The following is a 17759-nucleotide window of genomic DNA, read 5'->3' as shown; positions in this document are numbered from 1 at the left end:
CTCGAGAAGTACTGCCCTAATTATCAAATTGCTCAATGAGAAAGTTGTAGAGCACCATGAAAAACTCTCGATACAGCTTTCCGTTGCTCAATGTGCCACATAAAAGTGTTTTTCTGAGTGTGAAAGAAGCCCGCGAATACACGCAAAGTACCTCGAGTGGCCAGTCGTGCGGCAATGCTGCGTGTATTCGCGGGCAGGGGCGTAGCCAGGGGGGGGGGGGTTTCAAACTCCCCCCCGAAATCGCCCCCCCCCCCCCCCCCTGCCCATCCTTTGTTCTCGTCGCTTCGCGCTGACATAATTCAAGACGCCAGCGCTATACTATCACAATTTCATTCCTGGGCGATTCCGTTTGGGTTGGTAATTTACAGCGAATCATGTCTGCATATGGAAAAAACTGTCACGGTGTTTGTCAAGGCTTTGACACTCTGTGAGGTTTTGGGCGAGAATGTGGCGGCCGCATTCTGAAGCAACAAATGCGGCAGCCGCATTTTAGATGAAGGCGAAAACGCTCGAGGCCCGTTTACTTAGATTTAGGTGCTCGTCAAGGACCCCAGATGGTCGGTTAGGCCGCGCTCGCGTCTGCGCGCGACACTTCTCTTGTTTGCGATTGCGCCCCTACGGAAGGCTGGTAATTACTGTTGTGTTGTGGAATCCCAGACCAACAATGTACACACGAAGGGGTTGATGCCAGCAGTGAAATTCCACCGACTCGCAACAGAATGCACGAAACAGACAGCCGACAAGCATGGATTACTGCTGTGCGCAGTACAGCGTAAGTAAACTCTTGTTGCATGCGCTGACAGTTCTCGTCGGAGTTCACGCGTCCTGAGAAATTGATTATGTGCACTATGCACTGAACAATACCGGAGTTCATTCCTGCATCACTATAGTAGACCAATTAGTCGAGATTCTGTGAGGTACAAGGCCGCTTCCTGTTTGCACTTGTGTAAGTGAAGCAGAAATGAGTTGCACGCACTACTTAAAATGCGTACACATGCCATATCTATGCTGTGCGGTGAAATATTCTGTACAATTCTGAATCTGTTGACGTAAAGGTCAATGACGGCTGCACGCTCACACACAGCGGAAGGACACAGCGGCCCATGCACTTGCCACACGAAATGCAACCCTCTCGTATGAGGAAGCAGGGCGACGAAAGCTTCGAAAAAAAAAACAACCTTACGCGTTTTTGCGCGTACTTTAGTTTTCTAGCGCAAAGACGCAGCGAACAAGCTATTGCTATGGGAGTAGGTATAGCCTGGTCACACGTGCATTTTCACGCGTATAGCCGTCCTTGACTTGTGAAACGCACTTCGCCCCGACGAGGACGACGCCATCTACGCTTAACGGGATCTAACAATTAATGATGTCTTCTCCGATCGGACGGGTCGTGTCAATGATGCGTTTTCAAAGACTGGTCCATTCAGTGGCGCGATGAGAGACCGTTGCTCCAAACGCCCACTGTACCTGTCGTACTTACTGTATTTACTGCACTTACTTTACTTTTTACTTCATTTCGTCACAAGCACACGCACACGCGAGGGGGGGGGGGTGCGGTCCCAAGACTTTGATATACATAGGTTTATTCGATTCAGGCAAGTTTATCTGCACCTTCTGTACATTTTAACGGTGTCGTGCACCTAGGCCTTCGATTCTTCGAGGTGCAGCGGTGCACCCTGCACCCCCGTGCTCGAGTGCACGGGGTGCAAGGCAAGGTGCCGCCGCGGTGCAGTGCACCCTTGAACCTTGCAGTGAGTGGGTGTAGCCTGGCACACCATAACTGGCACCCCCATGCACCTTTTCGTTTGTGGTGCCGTGCACCTTTTCTGAATCGAACAAACGTCATGTATAGAGCCTACTTAAACTACCGATATTGATTATCGATCACGTCACGTAGAGGAAAGCAGAAGCTTGCCTCCCCCCCTCCCCCTTGAAAAAAATTTCTGGCTACGTCCCTGTTCCCGGGCTTCTTTCACGCTCGGAAAAACACTTTTATGTAGCACGTATTGTCGCGTAGCAGTGACGATGAAGCAAACAGTCGTAAAACTGGGAATGACGAAACTGATTCTTTATTGGGCGAACCTGTGCCCACAAAAGCAAGTTACACTTGAAGCACAACGATAGCGGCGAACACAGTCGGCGATCGTCGAAATCTGATCAGCGGCGAAACGCGTCGGCTTTTATACCTGAGTCATCGAAGGTTCCAGATTAATCCCTGATGCCCGCGTGTCTTCCAGAAAGTTCTAGACAATTCTCGTCGCTCATACAATCAGAGAACATGGGCCTCGGTGACCACAGACGACGGATAGAAGCATTGATAACGTCCGAGAAGCTTCCAATGCAGGCGCGTCCTGCGCCGAGCGATAACGTTTAACATTTGTCAGCCAATGTTGAAAGCGGCCACCGGTGAAAGATAAATATGTGTACGTGTCAATACCCTCCCCTTAAAAAGCATCGTCCCGATGCTACAAACAAACACGAAAGCGAAAACAAAACCATGCGTAATAAACAAAATAACAAAAAACAATAACAAAGTACCTAAGTTTGTCAGCGGGCGTAAAAAGGCTTAAGACGCACCACGTGGATGACTTCAGGTCGTGCCCGGCGCCGCTGTGATTGCGAAATGCCGTCTGGCACGACCTCATAGTCCAGTGCGCCAATACGTCGGGTGATCTTATATGGTCCGAAATAGCGACGTAACAGCTTCTCGCTAAGTCCTCGTCGGCGTATCGGAGTCAAGACACAAACACGGTCACCGGGCTGGTACTCGACGTAGCGTCGTCGAAGGTTGTAGTGTCGGCTGTCGGTCCTCTGCTGGTTCTTGATGCGCAGTCGGGCGAGCTGTCGACCTTCTTCGGCACGCTGCAAATAGGTGGCAACGTCGAGATTTTCTGCGTCGGTGACGTCCGGTAGCATGGCGTCAAGCGTCGTTGCCGGGTTCCTTCCGTAGACCAAGTTGAACGGCGCCATGTGCGTCGTTTCTTGCACGGCCGTGTTGTATGCGAAGGTCACGTACGGAAGGATGGCATCCCACGTCTTGTGTTCGACGTCGACGTACATTGCCAGCATGTCGGCGATGGTCTTATTTAGGCGCTCGGTGAGGCCATTCGTCGGCGGGTGGTAGGCGGTGGTCCGGCGATGGCTTGTGTGGCTGCATCGCAGGATGGCTTGAGTTAGTTCTGCCGTAAAGGCAGTACCTCTGTCGGTGATGAAGACTTCTGGGGCACCGTGACGCAGGAGGATGTTCTCAACGAAGAATCGGGCTACCTCGGCAGCACTGCCTTTGGGCAAGGCTTTTGTTTCGGCGTAGCGGGTGAGGTAGTCCGTAGCTACGACGATCCATTTATTCCCGGACGTCGACGTCGGAAAAGGCCCCAGTAAGTCCATCCCAATCTGCTGGAACGGTCGGCGAGGTGGCTCGATCGGCTGTAGAAGTCCGGCTGGCCTTGTCGGCGGTGTTTTGCGTCGCTGACAGTCTCGGCATGTCCTTACGTAATGGGCGACGTCGGCAGAGAGGCGAGGCCAGTAGTATTTTTCTTGTATCCTCGCGACCCTGCGGGAAAAACCGAGGTGTCCAGCCGTTGGGTCGTCATGGAGAGCTTGCAGAACCTCTGGACGCAATGCTGAGGGTACCACGAGGAGGTAGTTGGCTCGGAGAGGCGAGAAGTTCTTCTTTAGGAGAATGTCGTTTTGCAAGAAAAACGACGCCAATCCTCGCCTGAACACCTTCGGCACAGTGACGGTCTTGCCTTCCAGGTAATCTACAAGGTTCCTTAGTTCCGGGTCGGATCGCTGTTCGGCGAATTCGTCGGCACTGATGGGTCCCAAGAAAGTGTCGTCATCCTGGTCATCCTGTGGCGGCGGTTCGACGGGGGCGCGAGACAAGCAGTCGGCGTCAGAGTGCTTTCGCCCGGACTTGTAAACGACGGTGATGTCGAATGCTTGAAGTCTCAGACTCCATCGTGCGAGGCGACCTGAAGGATCCTTCAAGTTAGCTAGCCAACACAAGGCGTGGTGGTCGCTCACAACTTTGAAGGGCCTGCCATAGAGGTAGGGGCGAAACTTTGATGTAGCCCAGATGATGGCGAGGCACTCCTTTTCGATTGTGGAATAATTTGATTCTGCCTTCGATAGCGACCGGCTAGCGTAACTTACAACACTTTCTAGTCCGTCAGTCCTCTGCACAAGAACGGCGCCGAGTCCTACGCTGCTTGCGTCGTTGTGGACTTCGGTATCGGCGTTTTCGTCGAAATGCGCAAGGATGGGCGGCGATTGTAGGCGTCGCTTCAGTTCTTCAAATGCTTCGATTTGCGGCGTCTCCCACTTGAACTCGACGTCGGCCTTCGTGAGGTACGTCAGTGGCTCGGCGATCCGTGAAAAATCCCTGACGAAGCGCCTGTAATAGGCGCACAGGCCAAGAAATCTACGCACTGCCTTCTTGTCGGCGGGCGGAGGAAAGTCAGTGATGGCCGCCGTTTTCTGTGGGTCAGGGCACACTCCAGACTTGTTGATGACATGGCCCAAAAACAAGAGCTCCTCGTATGCGAAGCGGCACTTTTCTGGCTTCAACGTGAGTCCGGAGGTCTTGATAGCTTGAAGAACTGTTTCAAGGCGCCGCAGGTGTTCTTCGAAGCTTGAGGCAAACACAACGACGTCGTCCAAATACACGAGGCAAGTCTGCCACTTCAAGCCTGCCAGTACTGTATCCATGACGCGTTGGAAAGTCGCAGGTGCCGAGCAAAGACCAAACGGCATGACCTTGAACTCGAACAGTCCGTCTGGTGTTATAAAGGCAGTCTTCTCCCGGTCCCTCTCGTCGACTTCGATTTGCCAGTAGCCGGTTTTGAGGTGCATCGACGAAAAATACTTTGCGTTGTAGAGTCGATCCAAGGCGTCGTCAATCCGTGGGAGGGGGTATACGTCCTTCTTCGTGCTCTTGTTGAGGCGACGATAATCGACGCAGAAACGTAGGGTTCCATCCTTCTTCTTCACTAACACCACGGGGGACGCCCGCGGACTCTTGGACGGCTGGATGATGTCGTCGCGTAGCATTTCGTCGACTTGTTGCCTTATGGCCTCGCGTTCGCGCGCCGAAACTCGGTACGGGCTCTGACGGAGTGGGCGGACATTTTCGTCGGTTATGATGCGGTGCTTGGCGACAGGGGTTTGTCGAACTTTTGACGACGACGAGAAGCAGTCCTTGTATTGCAGGAGCAGAGCTTTTAGTTGTTCTTTCCTATGCCTGGGAAGGTTCTGATTGACGTCGAAAGTTGGTTCAGGTACTATAGTCGTCGTTGCAGGTGCACTGGAATCCGTGAAGGCGAAAGCACTGCTGGCTTGTACTATTTCGTCGATGTAGGCGACCGTGGTGCCTTTGTTAATGTGCTTGTATTCGGGGCTGAAGTTCGTGAGCATCACCCTTGCTTTCCCTGCACGTAGCTCAGCTATGCCTCTAGCGACGCAAATTTCACGGTCGAGCAGTAAGTGATGATCGCCCTCGATGACGCCCTCCATGTCTGCAGGCACTTCGGTACCGACGGAAATCATTACGCTGGAGCGAGGCGGAACGGTGACTTGTTCTTCTAGCACATTCAAGGCATGGTAACTGATGTCTGTATCCGGTGGTATCGCGTTGTGCGTTGAAAGCGTTACCGACTTGGACCTTAAGTCGATGACTGCACCGTGTTGGTTTAGAAAGTCCATGCCTAGGATGACATCCCTGGAGCAGTGCTGCAGGATTACGAAGCTCGCCGGGTAAGTGCGGTTGTTCACAGTGACTCGTGCTGTGCAGATTCCAGCCGGCGTTATTAGGTGGCCTCCCGCTGTACGGATATCGGGTCCTTGCCAGGCAGTCTTCACCTTCTTCAACTTGGTGGCGAACGGGCCACTGAAGACGGAATAGTCGGCTTCAGTGTCGACGAGAGCAGTGACGTGATGACCATCGATTAGCACGTCTAAGTCGGTAGACCGTCGTCTGGCGTTGCGGTTAAGTCGTGGTGTCGGATCACGGCTGCGTCGGCTTGCTCCGCTGCTGCTACGTCGCGTCGGTAGGTCTTCTTTCGGCGGCGAAGTGTTGTCGTTAGGGCTCTTGCCAGGCGGTGTACTGATACCTCGTCGTGGTGATTCGCGAATCTTCTTCGTCGGCGGCGGAGGATCTTCGGTATTGCGTCGTACAGCAACCGCACCTCCATCGGTTGCTGCCTTTAGTTTCCCGGGTAAGGACTGGGAGATCGGCCCCGAGTGGGACCGGTGTACTGACGGCGATGGGGCGAGATGTAGCGGCCTGGTGACGGCGAGCGTGAGGGTCGTCGTGGTTGCCACTGAGCTCCGGCGAGGTAGTCGGCGATGTCACGTGGTCGCTCGCCAAGCTGTGGACGTGGCGCGTTGACGGCGAACCCTCGTAGGCCCATCTCGCGGTATGGGCATCGGCGGTAGACATGGCCGGCTTCCCCGCAGTGATAGCAGAGCGGGCGGTGGTCGGGGGCGCGCCAAATGTCCGTCTTCCTTTGGTAGCTGCGCTGGGCGACGGGCGGGCGTGCTGGTGGCGGCGGCGGTGGACGACGGAACTGCGGCGTTACGGGGCCCTGGCGTGAGCGCGGAGGGGGGCCTTGACGACGGGCGACGGCGGCGTAGGTCATCGCTTCAGGCTTGGGTTGCGGCGATTCGGGAAGTCCAAGCGATTGCTGGATTTCCTCCCGCACGATATCGGCGATGGAAGCAACTTGAGGCTGCGACGACGGTAGCAGCTTCTGCAGCTCTTCGCGTACTATCGCCCTGATGGTGTCTCGTAGGTCGTGGGAAAGTCCTTGGACTTCGGCGTACTGTGGCGTCCAACGGCGATTGTATTGCCGGTTGCGCATGTCCAGTGTTTTCTCGATCGTCGTAGCCTCCGAGAGAAAGTCTTGGACTGTCGTTGGTGGATTCCGCACCAGTCCGGCGAATAGCTCCGGCTTAACTCCCCGCATGAGCAAGCGAACTTTCTTGTCTTCTGGCATAGCGGGGTCGGCGTGCTGGAATAATCGAGTCATTTCTTCAGGGTACATATCGATGCTTTCATTCGGGAGCTGCGCACGGTTATCGAGCAAGGCTGCAGCTCTTTCTTTACGGCCGACGCTCGTGAAGGTGTCCAGGAATGCGGCTCGGAAGAGGTCCCAGGTTGTTAGTGCACGCTCCCTATTCTCGAGCCAGGTCCTGGCGCCGTCCTCAAGCGCGAAGTAAACATGGCGCAGCTTTTCGTCGCAGTCCCAGTTGTTGAACGTAGCGACCCGGTCGTATGCCTCCAGCCAGCTTTCGGCGTCTTCACATGGCGAACCGCGGAAAGTCGGCGGCTCCCTGGATTGTTGCATCACGACCGCAGATATTGGCACAGGGGCTGTCATGGTAGCTGCTGCCGAGGTCATGACTTTTGTCCTCTTGGTCTTCTCAGGTAGGGGTTCGTACTCCGGTGGCAGGTTCAGTAGCCTGCGACTAGCTCGCTGGTCGGGGTAGGCGTGGACGTCTTCTAGACGGTGTGGGCTTGGCTCACGGCTGCACGGGGGGGTCCGGTACAAGGACATAAAAGCACCTCCACCAGATGTCACGTAGCAGTGACGAAGCAAACAGTTGTAAAACTGGGAATGACGAAACTGATTCTTTATTGGGCGAACCTGTGCCCACAAAAGCAAGTTACACTTGAAGCACAACGATAGCGGCGAACACAGTCGGCGATCGTCCAAATCTGATCAGCGGCGAAACGCGTCGGCTTTTATACCTGAGTCATCGAAGGTTCCAGATTAATCCCTGATGCCCGCGTGTCTTCCAGAAAGTTCTAGACAATTCGCGTCGCTCATACAATCAGATTACATGGGCGTCGGTGACCACAGACGACGGATAGAAGCATTGATAACGTCCGAGAAGCTTCCAATGCAGGCGCATCCTGCGCCGAGCGATAACGTTTAACATTTGTCAGCCAATGTTGAAAGCGGCCACCGGTGAAAGATAAACATGTGTACGTGTCAGTATTGAGCAACGGAAAGCTGCATCGGGAGTTTTTCATGTTGCTCTACAACTTTCTCATTGACAATTTGATAATTAGGGCAGTAGTTCTCGAGTTAGATAATTAATTACAATAACCAATTAAATCTCAGCAACGAAAAAAGTACTGGCGGCTACTCGACTGCACTGGAAACAATACGCACTAGGTTGGCTTCGCGTAACGCCGTTCCTCTATTTTTAAATCGTGCTGCGTGATAGCTGGGAAACCAATCAATATATATATATATATATATATACTAGTATTCCTACTATGTATACTACATGATTGCTTAAAACCGCCATGCTATGAAGATTCACCAACAAAATGTTGTAAAATGTAGTCAGGATAATGCTTATATGAATAATCATGTAGCAATTAGGCACATCGTGTCATCGCGGGTGTTAGCATTCAAATACTATCGCACTACCATAAATGGTGTTGGAATAGGAACATTTTTCAATCGAATAGGAAATTCGAGTAGAGTAATGTTCGATCACATAGCAACACTTTTACATATTAGAGAAGAGTAATATTCGATCAGATAACAAAAGTTTGATATCTCTAAAGAAGGTGTAATTTGAACATTATGTCAAGCGTTTTTGGTTTTCGATCAATCAAGCTTATTTTATTTTACACTTTGTACAAGAACTGCGGGTGGCAAGAGAAAAGCAGTGTCGTGGCATTGCTTGCAAGCCTCGACACCACTTTAGTGAGCTGCCTACGCCGATAAATATGATTCCATACATTTTTCAGCAAATAAAGAACATATACATTATTGAGACAGCAGGATACACATCGCAGAAATAAAGGAAGATATACATTTTCAACAGATATTATAATGGTACGTCATGATCTCACACAGAAGTACATGTTCATGATAAAAATACACAATTATACATCTGCAACAGATCGCGTACACATCATCAGGGTGTTACACGGACAGACATGCTTTAGCACACCAAGAGAAGTTGACGAATTTGGACAATATGCATCTGTGATGTGTCAAGTGCGCGAATGCCGTGAGCGGAATGTGTCAGCCCTGTGAAGAGGACGACGAGACGTTGCAGGGATTGAACGAGCACGCCGAATAAATAATTTGAAGACGACGACGGTGGCATGAGGCGTGAAATCAAAACATGAAGCGCTCAGCCAATGAGTAACCTACATGGCAGTGCCAAAGGAGAAAAGAAGAAAAAGGAAAAAGAAGAGCAAGTCAGTGGGAAGGAAGATGTTTGCCAGTGCTCCAGGATGCGGGAGTCGGGGACTTGACGCGTCTGGCGTCACACTGAGGGTCAGCTCTCTAGAATAATTCTTCTTGGGCGAGCTGGTGCTAATTTAACATGATACCTTGTAGCGCAAGAACTCATAATAAAAGGTAACAGTGAGAGGCGAGAGGAAAGGAAATGTAGGGAATGTAGCGCTCGTCTTTCATTTCCTCTGGCTTCTCACTGTTATCCTTTATTACAAGTTTTTGCGCTAGAAAGTATGATGTTCAGCTCTATATAGCCTACGCCGCCGGTGCGTCTTGAAACGGGTAGCTGGCCTACGCTACCGGGGCGTCACACGGAGACAGCAGGCCCATGCCGTCGTCCGAGCCTTCTTGACGAGGGTTGCTTCTTTATGATGAGTACGAGGTCGAGAGGATGGAGGAACGAAGCAGGCGGTTTATTTACATAGTAGAGGCAAACGTATTTACGTAGAAAGCTAATACTGGCAGCAGCTCAGTACATCGTAGCCGGCAAAAGCTCCATTGTCAGCGCTACTAAATAGTTGTGGGACGGCACACTCCACACACTGAGGATTTCTCTTTAAACCACTCTGTCATTCCTAGATCACTCACTAGGGAAACAGATAATTCCCAATCAACCAGTCCGGTGGTTCCTAACTGCGCCTCAGAGGAGGAGAAGGACGACACAAAGTACACGTGGCGCCCCCAAGCTTATCCCGCAAACGGATAGGCAAGCATACCAGACCCAGTGTTTATCTGGCGACCGGGGAGAGGTCAATGGCGTCAAAAGGTAAAGCCACTCCTGGTGTCTGTCGCTGAAGTTCTGGGAAACCCTCCGCCATCTCCTTTGCACGCCGAATCCTACCAATTTGCCGTCATCGAAAGAAGCACATTCTGGTAGGAATGCCGAATCTCCCAGCATGTCAGTGTCCACGTTGACTCGGTGGAACGCTATTTGACGTCGGCATCACGATGTCCTCGGCCTCCGCTCTTCGGCTGGCAATACTCTTGAAATAAATAAATAAATAAATAAATAAATAAATAAATAAATAAATAAATAAATAAATAAATAAATAAATAAATAAATAAATAAATAGGTGTGTATGCGGATAGAGAAACGCACCTTAGAAACTTTGAAGAGCCACCAATGATTGAGAATTTTGTTTGGCAAGGGCGCAACAGAACTAAATCAGAAAGAACGAGAAGGGGAGTCGGAATGCTCATGCATAAAGGAGCCAAATGGGAAAAAGTAAATTGTCAAGAGCATCTTTGGTTATCAGGCACAGTCAGTGGAAACAAAACTTGGCTGGGAGTGACGTATTTATGGACAGGGTAAATTGCAAAGCTAAGAAGTTAGTGGAACGGCTAAGGGCTAGTAATAAGGGTTTCGGGAATGATGCCGTAATTATACTGTTAAGTGCAATGAATGATCCAGACCGTCATACCGAAAACAGCGGGAGGTTATTGCTAGATCTCTGTGAGCAATGTAACCTCGTTGTCGTAAATACGGGGCCTAAATGTGACGGCCAGATCACATGGGAAGTCAGAAATAGGCAATCGACTATTTATTACTCAGGCCACTGATTACTGTCTGATGACAGAAGTATTTATCAGTTGAGAGAAATGGTCATTGACGAGGAATAGTATAGCAACCAAGGGAGTGACCATAATCGTATCACATTGGGGTATGCAGTTGAGAAAGAGAGCAAGGAGCGAAGAATGGCTAGTCGAAACTTGAACGCTGAACAAAAGGTCACACGAGTCGAGAAAAAACTTGGCAAGAGTGGGAATATAGTAAGCTTGTAAGTGTAAGGACGAGAGAAATGAGAAACAGAAGCAACATGCCGTTGAAAAGGAAAATGCGTTTGACCCGCAGATCAGATTTTCGAGGATCGCCTACTTTGCTCGCCGCTATCGTTGCGCTTGTTTTGCTGGGCACACGTTCGCGGAATAAAGAGTTAAATTTGTGAACTCACAGTTTTGACACGCGTCGTTCTTCACCGTCACCACAACGTGATGATATGCACAAGAGCTTCTCGTAAGCACTAATCTTGCTCTAAAAATCACCAAAATTTGTCCACTGTAGTGGACAGAATGCAATAAAGGCTACCCGCCGTGGTTGCTCAGTGGCTATGGTGTTGGGCAGCTGAGCACAAGGTCGAGGGATCGAATCCCGGCCACCGCATTTCGATGGGGGCTAAATGCGAAAACACCCGTGTACTCAGATTTAGGTGCACATCAAAGAACCCCAGGTGGTCCAAATTTCCGGAGTCCCCCTACTATGGCGTGCCTCATAATCAGATCGCTGTTTTGGCATGTAACACCCCATAATTTAATTTAATAACGGCTTCATTCCGGAAAATGCTGGCCAATGACACGCGGTAGCAAGAAAAAGAACTAGAATCGTGGCGCATGCGTCAAGCTACTTGTTACAGATGTGTCTCACACAAGTTTCGACGCAGATAGTCGCGCTCTTTCATTGTCATCTATCGGAAATCCAACTAGCCCAACTTTCTGCGATAAGTTCTGTTCTCTGTGGTGCCTGCTTTTCGCGCAGTTAAAAACAATGTAGGGTGTTTTTTAACTAGATACAGCATTTTTAAATGTCGCCTATGGCAAATAGCAGAATTCCCATGTTTGAAGTGAATTACTCGAAGGAGGCAGACATTACTTCTACGAGAAATCGAAATATGTAATTGACTAAGTAACAAAATTGACTAGTTACCATTTTAATTAATTGCTTTAAGGCACATTGCAATTTAAGAATTATAGCCGGTCGAACTATAGTCGGAAGGTTGGAACGAGTTCTTAGGATGACACCAGACTCGAGAGCTCCCGAAGTTACCGATGAAGTACATTGGCATCCCAGTTGCTTTCTTGCTCGAATAAATACACGTGTTCGTAATAAGTAAGTGGAATAACAGTTCAATTTTATTGCAAGTTTGATGGCGCGTATCTCAAAACAGGTGCCTTTCTCATAGTTTGCTGCAAGTCGATATGCCTTGCAAACTAATAGGCTAATCAATATTCGTAAAACGGGGAATGAAAGTTCAATTAGTGAAAAGTTTGTGAATTATTCAATTCCGCAGTTGATTTTTATGCAAGTTATGTCCACCTCTTCGAGAAATACATTTCAATGATTAGAACTATGCTATCAGCCACAGGCGATGTTGAGCATAAGGAAAAGAGAGCAGGCTCCTGCTGGGCGAACCTTGAGCTCGGCGTTGGGCGTGGGGAAGCCGACGTCCGAGTAGTTGATCTCCTCCTGTCCCGGCGCGGCGAGCATGCCGCAGCACTCGGCGACGCCGTAGAAGTTGCGGAAGCTGCGCAGCTTGGGGAAAACCGCGAGCGCCTCGCGCATCAGCGCTTCGGTCACCGAGCAGCCAGCGACGCAGAGCTTGCGCACGGACTCGAGCCGCACGCGGGACCTCTGCATCTCGTGCATGATCCGGTGGATGCGGGAGGGGAAGCCGAACAGCGACGAGACCTGCGCGCGAGGAAGCGACAGTCAGCCAAGGCCGCTCTCGTCTGGCCACGCTGGTTCGTGATGACTTGAAACCCGACGCAAATTATTCTTCACATCATGCAATATTTGACATTCTCACATGTCCCGCTCATTTCGGGAGCAGCCTCCTCCGAGCGCTTGCTGACGCCGAGGAAGCATAGGCCGAATGGCGGCTTCCGGGTCGAAAGGTCACAGGTTTTCTTTAATTCGCTCAGTCAATCATTCATGCATCCAGAGTTTGATGACCGCTTAACGCTGAGGGTTATGCTTGAGGACTATAAGGTGAGATATTCTCGTGTCAACAAGAGATCAGTAGAAGAGAGCCCGTTACCGTGGACTTCAAAATTGCTGAAAAACCGAACAAAACAATCCCAGAAAAGTTGACAAGAGCTAATTGTTAGAACACACTATGACCAGCAATATTAGGTGGTCGTTCAACAATCTAAGAGCTTCGAAACCGCGTACGTAATAGCAGTGGTCGGGTTATATATTGATTTTCGTAAGAAAAATATCGCAAAATAAAGGTGCCGCAAATGACCCGGTGCATATGCCCATATGCAAAAGCAGACAGTTGTAAAATGCAATAAAAGTGTTCTTAGGCAGGTCTCAAGTCAAATAAATGGGTCGTCACCAGTTATGTCTGTACATGTTTGCAAATAAATATCCCCATTTATTTCAATGCAGTACTTAAAGCAAGGCTAAAGAGAACGCATTGTAAGCCACTTAAATTTAAATATGTCTCGAATAGAAAGAGGGAAGGCTTCGGTATTGCTGGAAAACAATGGCGACATCATTCGCCGCGAGAAAAGAAATCATGAATATAACGAGGTTTTAGGCTATTGAACAAAAACCTGTTCACATGAGGTTGCCATGCGTCTCACTCACTAAATATTTCTCTGAACGAGATATCTTACTTGTACGTAAAAAAATAATTTAGGGAAATCCACTTTTTGGCTTTTTACATAGTCACGTTTATATGACTTCTTAAGATCAGCCAAATGTAAACACAAAGTTGACCCTGTCACCCATTTCATATGTAATTAACATATGACCCATATCACCCAATTTTATATGTAATTAACCTTTTATTTTAACATGGTGTATTTTCATCACCATCATCATTATCAGCCTATATTTTATGTCCACTGCAGGACGAAGGCCTCTTCCCTGCGATCTCCAATTACCCCTGTCTTGCGCTAGCTGATTCCAACTTGCGCCTCCGAGTTTCCTAACTTCATCACTCCCCCTAGTTTTCTGCCGTCCTCGACTGCGCTTCCATTCTCTTCGTATCCATTCTGTAACTCTAATGGTCCACCGGTTATTCGTACTACGCATTGCATGGCCTGCCCAGCTCCGCTTTTTCTGCTTAACGTCAACTAGAATATCGGCTATCCCCGTATGTTCTCTGATCCACACCACTGTCTTCCTGTCTCTTAACGTTAGGCCTAACATTTTTCGTTCCATCGCTCTTTGTGCGGTCCTTAACTTGTTCTCGAGCTTCTTTGTTAACCTCCAAGTTTCTGCCCCATATGTTAGCACCAGTAGAATGCAATGATTGTACACTTTTCTTTTCAAGGACAGTGGTAATCTCCCAGTCAGGATTTGCTAATGGCGGCCGTATGCACTCGAACCCAATTTTATTCTTCTGTAAATTTCTTTCTGATGATCAGGGTTCCCTGTGAGAAATTCACCTAGATAAACGTACTCCTTTACAGACTCTAGAGGCTGACTGGCGATCCTGGATTCTTGTTCACTTGATAGGCTATTGAACATTATCTTTGTCTAATGCATATTCATATTCAACCCCACTCTTACACTTTCTCGGTTAAAGCCCTAATCATTTGCTGTAATTCGTCCCCATTGTTGCTAAATAGGACAATATCTGCAAACAGAAGGTTGCTGAAATATTCGCCGTTGATTCTCACTCCTAAGCCTTCCCAGATGTTGAAGTGAAAAATACGAATAAGGGAGCCGCAGTTGGTGCTTCTAATGCGCTTGTTTTCGTATTGCCAGAATTTTCAGAAAATAAGAGAAATTATGAATAAAAGGCAGGAAGACAGGAAGAGAGCGGTGTGGATCAGAGAACAAACGGAGATAGCCTATATTGTAGTTGACATTAAGCGGAAGAAATGGAGCTGGGCAGGCCATGTAATGCGTAGGATAGATAACCGGTGGACCATTAGGGTTACAGAGTGGATACCAAGAGAAGGGAAGCGCAGTCGAGGTCGGCAGAAAACCAGATGAGATGATGAAGTTAGGAAATTTGCAGGCGCAAGTTGGAATACGCTAGCGCAAGACAGGGGTAATTGGAGATCGCAGGGAGAGGCCTTCGTCCTGCAGTGGACATAAAATATAGGCTGATGATGATCATGAATAAAAGCCGTGCACGTCCGCGTCAACAATGATGCAGTTAGCTTTTGGCCCCAATTAAATTTTAAGGGAAAATGTAGAGGCACCCAAAAGAAACTATAAACGGTTCAGGTAACAGGACCCTGGTACTGACATTTTTAAGGAGCGGGAGGGGGGGGGGGGTTCGGCATCACCATAGCCCCCCCCCCCCGGAAAACTCCTCGAGCCACCCCCCCCCCCCCCCCCCCCCCCCCCCCCCGTAGTCGTCGGCGCTTATGAATACCAGTCACGTGTTGTCGAAAGAAAGAATCACTGTTTGTAGTAATGCTTACGAAATCGATTTTCCTCACCGTGTCTACTATGCTTACTGCACACTACGCGGGTCTTAGATTCATTTCTGTAGCGAGACTCATCAACAAGTAGCAGCTCATGATTAAATAGAAAAAGCTAAGTCGTTTTTCCTTCGTCCTAACATTAAGTAGGGGCAGGTTTGACCTCGAGGAAAGTGGTGTTACGGCGTCTTGCCGACGGTATCGGGAATAAATAAACCGCAATGCTCGTCTTTGAACTAGCTCTAATTTTGACACTGAATCTTTCAAATACGGATCCCACACTTCACATGCATATTCTAATATTGCGCGCACGAGCACTTTAGAAGCAGTCAGTTTCGTGACTGGAGAAGCGAGTTTAAGGACACGTCGAATATAACCTAATCTCTGGTTGGCTTTCCCTACAATACTTTTTTTATGTATGGTGTCAAACTAAGGTCAGATGTTATTAAAATTCTGAGATATTTGTACTCTGTTACGCGATGAAGTGGTTCACCTTGTAGAGTGTATGTGAATGACAGAGGTTCATGTTTGCGTGTGATGGTCATTGTCTCTGCTGGGTTAAGAGACATCTGCCACGTGTCGCACCTTTGGTGAACTCCAGTTTACGGAACCATTATTAAATCGACAGTTATTCCATCTGCTCCAGCAGCTTTTCCCCTGGTCATGTCTTTCAAGGCCCTTCTAACTTCATCGCTACTTATAGAAGGGGCCTCTGTATCCTGTTCATCACTACTTCGAATGAAAGTAGCTTGGATGCCCTGGGCACTGTACAGGTCAGTATAGAATTCTTCCGCTGCTTTTACTATGTCATCGAAATTGCTGATGATATTACCCTGCTTATCTTTCAGTGCATACATTTTGCCTTGTCCTATGGCTAGTTTTTCTCGCACTGATTTCATGCAGCCTTCATATTTTACTGCTTCCTCAATTTTTTCCAAGTTATAATTTCGGATATCCCTTACTTTCTTCTTGTTGATCACTTCCGACAGTTCAGCGAATTCTATCTGATCTCTCGAGTTTGACGCTTTCATGTTTGGCCGTTTCTTTATTAGATCCTTTGTTACTTGGGAGAACTTACCTATTGGTTGCCTTGGTGCCTTACCTCCCACTTCAATTGCTGCTTCTGAGATCAACCTAGTTACGGTTTCATTCCTTAACTCTATGTTGTCTTTATCTTCCTGTTCTAAAGCTGCATATTTGTTTGCGAGCACCAGCCTGAATTGGTCTGCTTTGACCCTTACTGCGTCTAGGTTGGCATGTTTCTTCATGACTAACTTTATTCTTTCTCTCTTCAAATTCTGAGAAATCCTAGACCTCACTACCCTCTGGTCCCTGCAATTTACCCTACCTAACACTTCTATATCGTGCACTATGCTGGGATCGGCAGAGAGTATGAAATCTATTTCGTTCCCTGTTTTACCATTAGGGCTTTTCCAGCTCCACTTCCTGTTGCTGCGCTTCCTGAAGAAGGTATTCATTATTCGGAGCATATTCCATGCCGCGAATTCTACCTATATCTCTCCTCTAGTGTTCCTAGAATCGATGCCTTAGCTGCCGATTGCCTGCTCGCCAGCCTGCTTTTTCCCCACTTTTGCATTGAAGTCGCCCATGGCTAGAGTATATTGAGTTTGCACCTTTCTTAGTGCTAATTTAACATCTTCATAAAACTGTTCTATTTCTTCATCATCGTGACTAGAGGTTGGGGCGTAGGCTTGTACTACCCTACAAACCTTACTGTTACCCTCTTATTAATGCTGTAGAATTAATCTATGTTGCCCGCTATGTTCTTATGGACCATAAATCCTACTCCGAATTCTCTCCTTTCTGGAAGACCTCTGTAGCAGAGGACGTGGCCGTTAGTCAGCACTGTACAAGTCTCACCGGTTCTTCTCACCTCACTAAGACCAATAATATTGACACGTATACATGTTTATCTTTCACCGGTGGCCGCTTTCCACCGGCTAACAAATGTTAAACGTTATCGCTCGGCGCAGGACGCGCCTGCATCGGAAGCTTCTCGAACGTTATCGATGCTTCTATCCTTCGTCTGTCGTCACCGACGCTCATGTAATCTGATTGTATAAGCGACGCGAATTGTCTAGAACTATCTGGAAGACACGCGGGCATCAGGGATTAATCTGGAACCTTCGTGGACTCAGGTATAAAAGCCGACACGTTTCGCCGCTGTTAAGATTACGACGACCGCCGACTGTGTTCGCCGCTTTCGTTGTGCTTCGAGAGTAGCTTGCTTTTGTGGGTACAGGTTCGCTCAATAAACAATCAGTTTCGTCATACACAGTTTTACGACTGTTTACTTCAGCGTCACTACTA

This window comes from Dermacentor silvarum, chromosome 8 (genome assembly GCF_013339745.2).
Source record: "Dermacentor silvarum isolate Dsil-2018 chromosome 8, BIME_Dsil_1.4, whole genome shotgun sequence".
NCBI lineage: Eukaryota > Metazoa > Arthropoda > Arachnida > Ixodida > Ixodidae > Dermacentor > Dermacentor silvarum.
The sequence above is the reverse complement of the archived record's forward strand: the minus strand, read 5'-3'. Positions refer to the sequence as shown.